This window comes from Sturnira hondurensis, unplaced genomic scaffold, assembly GCF_014824575.4.
Source record: "Sturnira hondurensis isolate 20B ecotype Veracruz unplaced genomic scaffold, ASM1482457v3 Scaffold0009560, whole genome shotgun sequence".
Taxonomy (NCBI): domain Eukaryota; kingdom Metazoa; phylum Chordata; class Mammalia; order Chiroptera; family Phyllostomidae; genus Sturnira; species Sturnira hondurensis.
In genome coordinates, this window is record NW_028082191.1 from 1 (window position 1) to 6,696 (window position 6,696).

Genomic DNA, 6,696 nt, shown 5'->3' on the forward strand with positions numbered 1-6,696 from the left:
TTGTTTATTCTTTTCTTTATATTTCTTGTTCTAGAGGACATATCAGTAAAAATGTTCCTGCGTGAAATATCTGATATTTTCCTGCCAATATTCCCCTTTAGGACTTTAATGGTGTCCCAACTTATATTTAAGTCTTTTATCCACCTTGAATTTATTTTGGTGTATGGTGTAAGTTGGTACTTGAGTTTCATCGTTTTGCAGGTAGCTGTCCAGTTCTCCCAACACCATTTGTTGAAGAGGCTATCTTTACCCCATTTTATGTTACTGCCCCCTTTGTTGAATATTAATTGACTATACAGACTTAGGTTTATTTCTGGATTCTATGTTCTGTTCCATTGGTCTTTGTGCCTCTTTTTATGCCAGTACCAGGCTGTTTTGATTACAGGGGCCTTGTAATACAGTTTGATATCTGGTATTGTGATCCCTCCTACTTTGTTCTTCTTTCTCAACAAAGCAGTTGCTATTTGGGATTATTTATGGTTCCATACAAATTTTTGAAGTGTTTGTTCTATGTCTGTGAAATATGCCATTGGTATTTTAATAGGTATTGCATGGAATCTGTAAATTGCTTTGGGTAGTATGGACATTTGATGATGTTAATTCTTCCAATCCATGAACATGGTATATGTTTCCATTTGTTTGTGTCTTCCTTGATTTCTTTCTTCAGTGTTGTGTAGTTTTCTGCATACAGGTCTTTTGCCTCCATGGTTAGGTTTATTCCTAGGTATTTTATTTTTGTTTTTGCTATATTGAATGGAATTTTTTTCTTGATTTCTGCTTCTGCTAATTCATTGTTAGTATACAAAGATGCCTGTGATTTCTGGATATTGACTTTGTAACCCGCTGTTTTGCCAAATTCATTTATTAGTTCGAGCAGTTTTTAGGTAGAGTTTATAGGATTTTCCGTGTATACTATCATGTCATCTGCAAACAATGATAGTTTTGTTTCCTCCTTTCCAATTTGAATAATTTTTCTTTCATTTTCTGGCCTGATTGCTGAGGATAAAACTTCCAATACTATATTAAAAAGAAGTGGTGAAAGTGGGGAACTTTGTCTTATTCCTGATCGTAGTGTAAAAGATTTTAGTTTTTGCCCCTTGAGTATGATGTTGGCTGTGGGTCTTTCATATGGCTGTGGCATTTATTATATTGAGGAATGCTCCCTCTATTCCCACTTTGTTGAGTACCTTTACAATAAATAAGTGTTATACCTTATCAAAAGCTTTTTCTGCATCTATTGATATGACAATGTGGTTTTTGTCATTGCTTTTGTTTATGTGGTGTATTACATTTACTGATTTGTGGATATTGAACCATCCTTGCATACCTGGGATGAATCCCACTTGGCCGTGGTGTATGATCTTTTTTATCTATTGTTCAATGCGATTTTCCAATATTTTGTTGAGGATTTTAGCGTCTATGTTCATCAGCAATATTGGCCTGAAGTTTTATTTCTTTGTTGTGTCTCCATCTGGCTTTGGAATTAGGATGATGCTGGCTTCATAAAAAGAGTTTGGGAGGTATTCATCATTTTGAATTTTTGCAAAAAAATATTGGTCTGTTCAGGCTTTCTACTTCTTCTTCATTGAGTTTTGGAAGACTATAGTTTTATAGAAATTTGTCCATTTCACCAACGTTTTCAAATTTCTTGGCATAGAGTTCTTCATAGTAATTTCTTACAGTCCCTTCTATTTCTGTGGTATCAGTTGTAATATCTCCTCTTTCATTTCTGATTGTGTTTATTTGGGTCCTCTCTCTTCTTTTCTTAATGAGCCTACTTAAAGGCTTGTCTATTTTGTTTCTCTTTTCAAAAAAGCAACTCTTGGATTCATTGATCCTTAAAATTTTGCTTTTAGTCTCTATGTCATTTAATTCTGCTCTGATCTTGCTTATTTCCTTCCTTCTACTTGCTCTGGGCTGTCTTTGTTGTTGTTCCCCAAGTTCTTGCAGGCGTCGGGTTAGGTTGTTTGTTTGAAATATTTCTATCTTCTTTAGGTAAGTCTGCATTGCTATGAAATTCCCTCTCAGGACTGCCTTTGCTGTGTCCCATAAGTTTTGGGTTGTTGTGAGTTCATTTTCATGTGTTTCCAGAAACTTTTTGATTTCTTCCCTAATTTCAATCTTGACCCATTTGTTGTTTAATAGCATACCATTCAGTCTCCATGATTTTGGGTGTTTTGGGTTTTTTCCTTTGGGGTTGGTTTCTAATTTCAGTCCCTTGTGGTCAGAGAAAATGCTTGGTATGATTTCAATTTTCTTGAATTAGTTAAGGCTCATTTTGTGTCCTATCATGTGGTCTATCTTTGAAAATGTTCCATATGCATTTGAAAAGAATGTGTATTTAGCTTCTTTGGGATGAAGGGCTCTATATATATCAGTCAAGTCCATTTCATCTAAGTTGTTGTTTAGTGCAGCTATATCTTTGTTGATATTTTGTTTTGAAGATCTGTTCATTTTTGACAGCAGGGTTTTAAAATCCCCTACTATAATTGTGTTGCTGTCAATATCTTTCTTAGTTCTCCAAGATTTTCTTTATAGACTTGGATGCTCCTATTTTCAGTGCATATCTCTTTACGGTGTTAATGTCTTCTTGGTGGATTCTGCCCTTCAGTATTATGAAGGAATCTTCTGGGTCTCTCTTTATGACCCTTTTTGTGAAACGTATTTTGTCTGACAAAGGTTTAATCTGCAAAATATACAAAGAACTCACACGACTTCACTCTAAGAAGGCAACTAACCCAATTAAAAAATGGGGAAAGGACGGGAACAGACACTTCTGCAAGGAGGACATACAGAGGATCCAGAGACACATGAAGAGATGCTCAGTATCGCTTGCTATCAGAGAGATGCAAATTAAAACCACGATGAGATACCATTTTACACCAGTGAGAATGGCTATCATAAACAAAGCAATAAACAAGAAATGTTGGAGAGGGTGTGGGGCAAAGGGGACTCTGGTCCACTGTTGGTGGGATTGCAGACTGGTACAACCATTATGGGAAACAGTATGGAATTTTCTCAGAAAACTAAAATTGGGCCCGCCTTTTGACCCAGCAATTCCACTGCTAGGATTGTATCCTAAGAACCGTAAACACCAATCCCAAAGAACCTATGCACCCCATTGTTCATAGCAGCACAATTTACAATAGCCAAGAGTTGGAAGCAACCTAGGTGCCCGTCAGTAAATGAATGGATCCAAAAACTATGGTACATATACACAATGGAATTCTATGCAGCAGAAAGAAAGAAGGAGCTCCTACCTTTTGCAACATCATGGATGGAACTGGAAAGCATTATGCTGAGTGAAATAAGCCAGGTGTTGAAGGACAAATACCATATGATCTCACCTTTAACAGGAAGCTAAACAACAAAACAAACAAGCAAGCAATATATACCCAAAGACACTGAAATAGAGAACAGGCTGACAGTGACCAGAGGGAAGAGGGAAGGGAATTTCAGGGGAAATAGGGGAGGGATTTAGAGGAACATATATAAAGGATACATGGACAACAACTGAGAAGGGTGGAAATGGGAAGGAGGGGGGAGGTCAGGGGGGTGGGATGGTATGGGAGTAATAGACAGAAAACGTTACTTGAAAAATAATTAAATGAATTAAAAATATATATAAATGAAAATGTATGTAAATGTTATAGAAATGAATTATTTATCAAGCAAAAAAATAAAAAATAAAAGCACTTCTCAGTAAATTTTTGTTGAATGGGGACAGCATTGCACATTGGCTAAGCCTTGTTCTTTTGGAGACAGGAAAACCAGAGGTCATATTTCCTATTTTCTTGCTGTGTCAACCATAGGAAAATCACCTATCCTCTCAGAGCCTAAGTTTCTTTCATTTTTTTTTGTAAAACAGAGAATAACAAACAATATCTACTGTATAGGATATTGTGTCTGTCTGTAAAAGAAATAATACATGTAGAATATTTGGCTCAGCGGAGAGTAAACACACATTAAATCATTGCTATTGTTTCAGGTATTTTTGAATAAATGCTATAATATTCCTGTGGATAATAAAGGTTAATATTCTCGCAGATAATTGTAAATAATGCCTACCAGACCATGCTGGTATATTGGGACTTTACACACATACAGACACACATAGATCTGATGGCAAATATTATTACTTTTTAGTGAGTATCTTGATAAGTTCTTATATGTGTATAAAAACATGGACCTTTTTATATATTCACATAGGAATTCTCTGCTTTCAAAATGTTATAGCAGATACTGAAACAGACTGACAATGAATCTGAAACCACCTGGGAAATTAGGTAGGACAAGTAGAGGCTACATTTTCACTTGTATCTTAATGATTTTAATTTGCCTAACTTTGGAAAATACAATGTTCAGGTTAAAACTCCTGTTTGCCAACCCCAAAAACTGTCTCTGGCTAATTAAACAGAAAGGAATTTATTGGCAGGATTTTGGTGGGTGTCGTGATAGAGGCAGTTCAAAGAATTACCAGGAAAGCTGGAGATCCAGGCTCATAAAATGGTGGCAAATATGGATGCAGCCATAAAGGTCAGATTGCTAAGGATGTTGTCATAGATAGACCCTACCTTTACAGATCACCGACTGACACAGAGGTGGGCTCTGTTACCCTCAGCATTGGCTGCTATAACCTCTGGGCTCTTGATTCCACTGTGATCATAGCAAATAACCTCTGAATGTCTGCATTCCTTGGCCACTCATTCAAGATGGCACATCTGGTGAGGCAGGCTTTGTCATACCTTGTTCTCCAGCTTCCCTGAAAAGGGGAGGGGAAAGATCTGCTCCTTGCAGTTTCTGCAGGGAGGAGGCAGGTTCTGCCTCCTACCTGCCTTGGGATTACCTATACCTCCATGGGAGTTTGGATGCTGGGCAACTCCTGTAAATAACCAATAGAGCTAGCAAGAAAGAGAGAGGCAGCCTGAAAACTGTACCTGAACTAAAAGGCTTAGAAGTGGTTCCTTAAAGAATTTTCCATCCAGATGATAGATGTCTTCTCTCAACTTTTCCCACCCTGAGTGCATATGAAATGACAACAGGAGTATTTTCATCCCTTTTTGGATAAATACAAATTTAAAAAGAATTTAAATTTTCTCAGCAACAATAATTGATGGCCAGTAAAGTTACCATGTGTGGACAGTGACCTTTCTAAAAAGCATGATAATGTAATGAAAAGAGTTGCTGATGCCAGATACCTATTGATAGTCTGAGAAACAGGTTCTCTGGAGCCCAATGTGTGGAGGCAAAGCCTCCCTCTTGAAAGGGGCAGCAGATGATATTCTCCACCACTCCTGACAGAATAATGGGTGGAGGAAGCAGTTGGGCTCCATCTGGGAGAAACACTGTCTGATAGCCAGGCAGTCAGTGTGTTTGGAATCTTTACACTTTCTTTGGTGCTCTTGCAGAAGCTTAGATTTTAGGAGGCCAGAAAATTCCAACCAGGAAGAACCACACCTTTTCATGTTACTTTAGAGCAGATAGAGTGTCTTTGAGAATACATAGGCAGAAGATAGCAAGGTGGAGTGTTAAGCATACATCAAAAAAGCCACAAATTATTTAGTAAGAGAAATGAATAGGTGGGTGGATGTCAAGCTCTGATATTTGAAAATGATGGTGGCCAAAGAGTTTATCTTCCCTCCCAGTATAACCCACAATATTGAGCCAGAAAATGTGTTCATGGCTATTTCCATGGGTCTTACTCAGCTACAAGTCATTTCCCCTGTCAGATTATTTCAATTTTTAAGGCCCAATTTCCATTTGCATTTTGATCATCTGCTTTTAAGACATTTAGCCAATATCATTATGGGCCAAGTGTCAAGTTTTCTTAGAAGGCTTTGAACTTGCCATTTATCTTTTGTACTTATGGGTGGATTCCGTTTGTGACTGACTGGTCCCAAGTACACAGGGTTTCACTGGTAGACCAAAAGAAAGAAAAATTCTTATTAAAGGGTGGAGATAAACCTGAAAATCTGTAAACATCAGTGACTATTTGGAGTAAAGATTCTGCAGAAAAGCAGTAATGTGATTATCAGTTTATTAATGAATGATAAATGATGTGATACAGTCAAACATGAAAGTTTCAGCATCAACAATTATATGGGGCTCCCAAGAAAAATTTCTTTTTAAGTGTTATGATACATTTACTGTTATGCAAAATATTATTAATTAATATTCTCAGTTTAATTCTTCATTGGTATTAATAAAAAGTTATTCTGGAGCTGGGCCCATTTAACATAAAAATTTGTAAATGGTTAAATGATTCTTTGTGTTTTCTACAAACATTGCTGATGGTTTCCTGTCTTAATTTTAAGCTTCTTAAGGGCAAGAATTATGAAATATTTCCCTTTGTATTCCCACAGCTCATAACTGTTATCTAGCTAGCAAGTGCTTAGCCTACACACATAGTCACCTTTTCCATTTTTCTACTAGTTACAGTGTGATGGATTGGCCTTACTTATGTCTCACGCTCCCGTATCTCAAGGAGTCAAGAATTACACTTTCTCATCATTTCTAAATAGGATCTAAAGTTTTATTCTAAATGATGCAGATGAAGGCACTCATTAAAGTGCAATTGTGGACTTAATCATGGATACACTGCTAAAAATCATTTAATGGATGAACAACTCCCATCACCCACACACATCATAAAAATAGGGCAGTGTTTTACACTTGTTTCAACATCATCGTCTGATA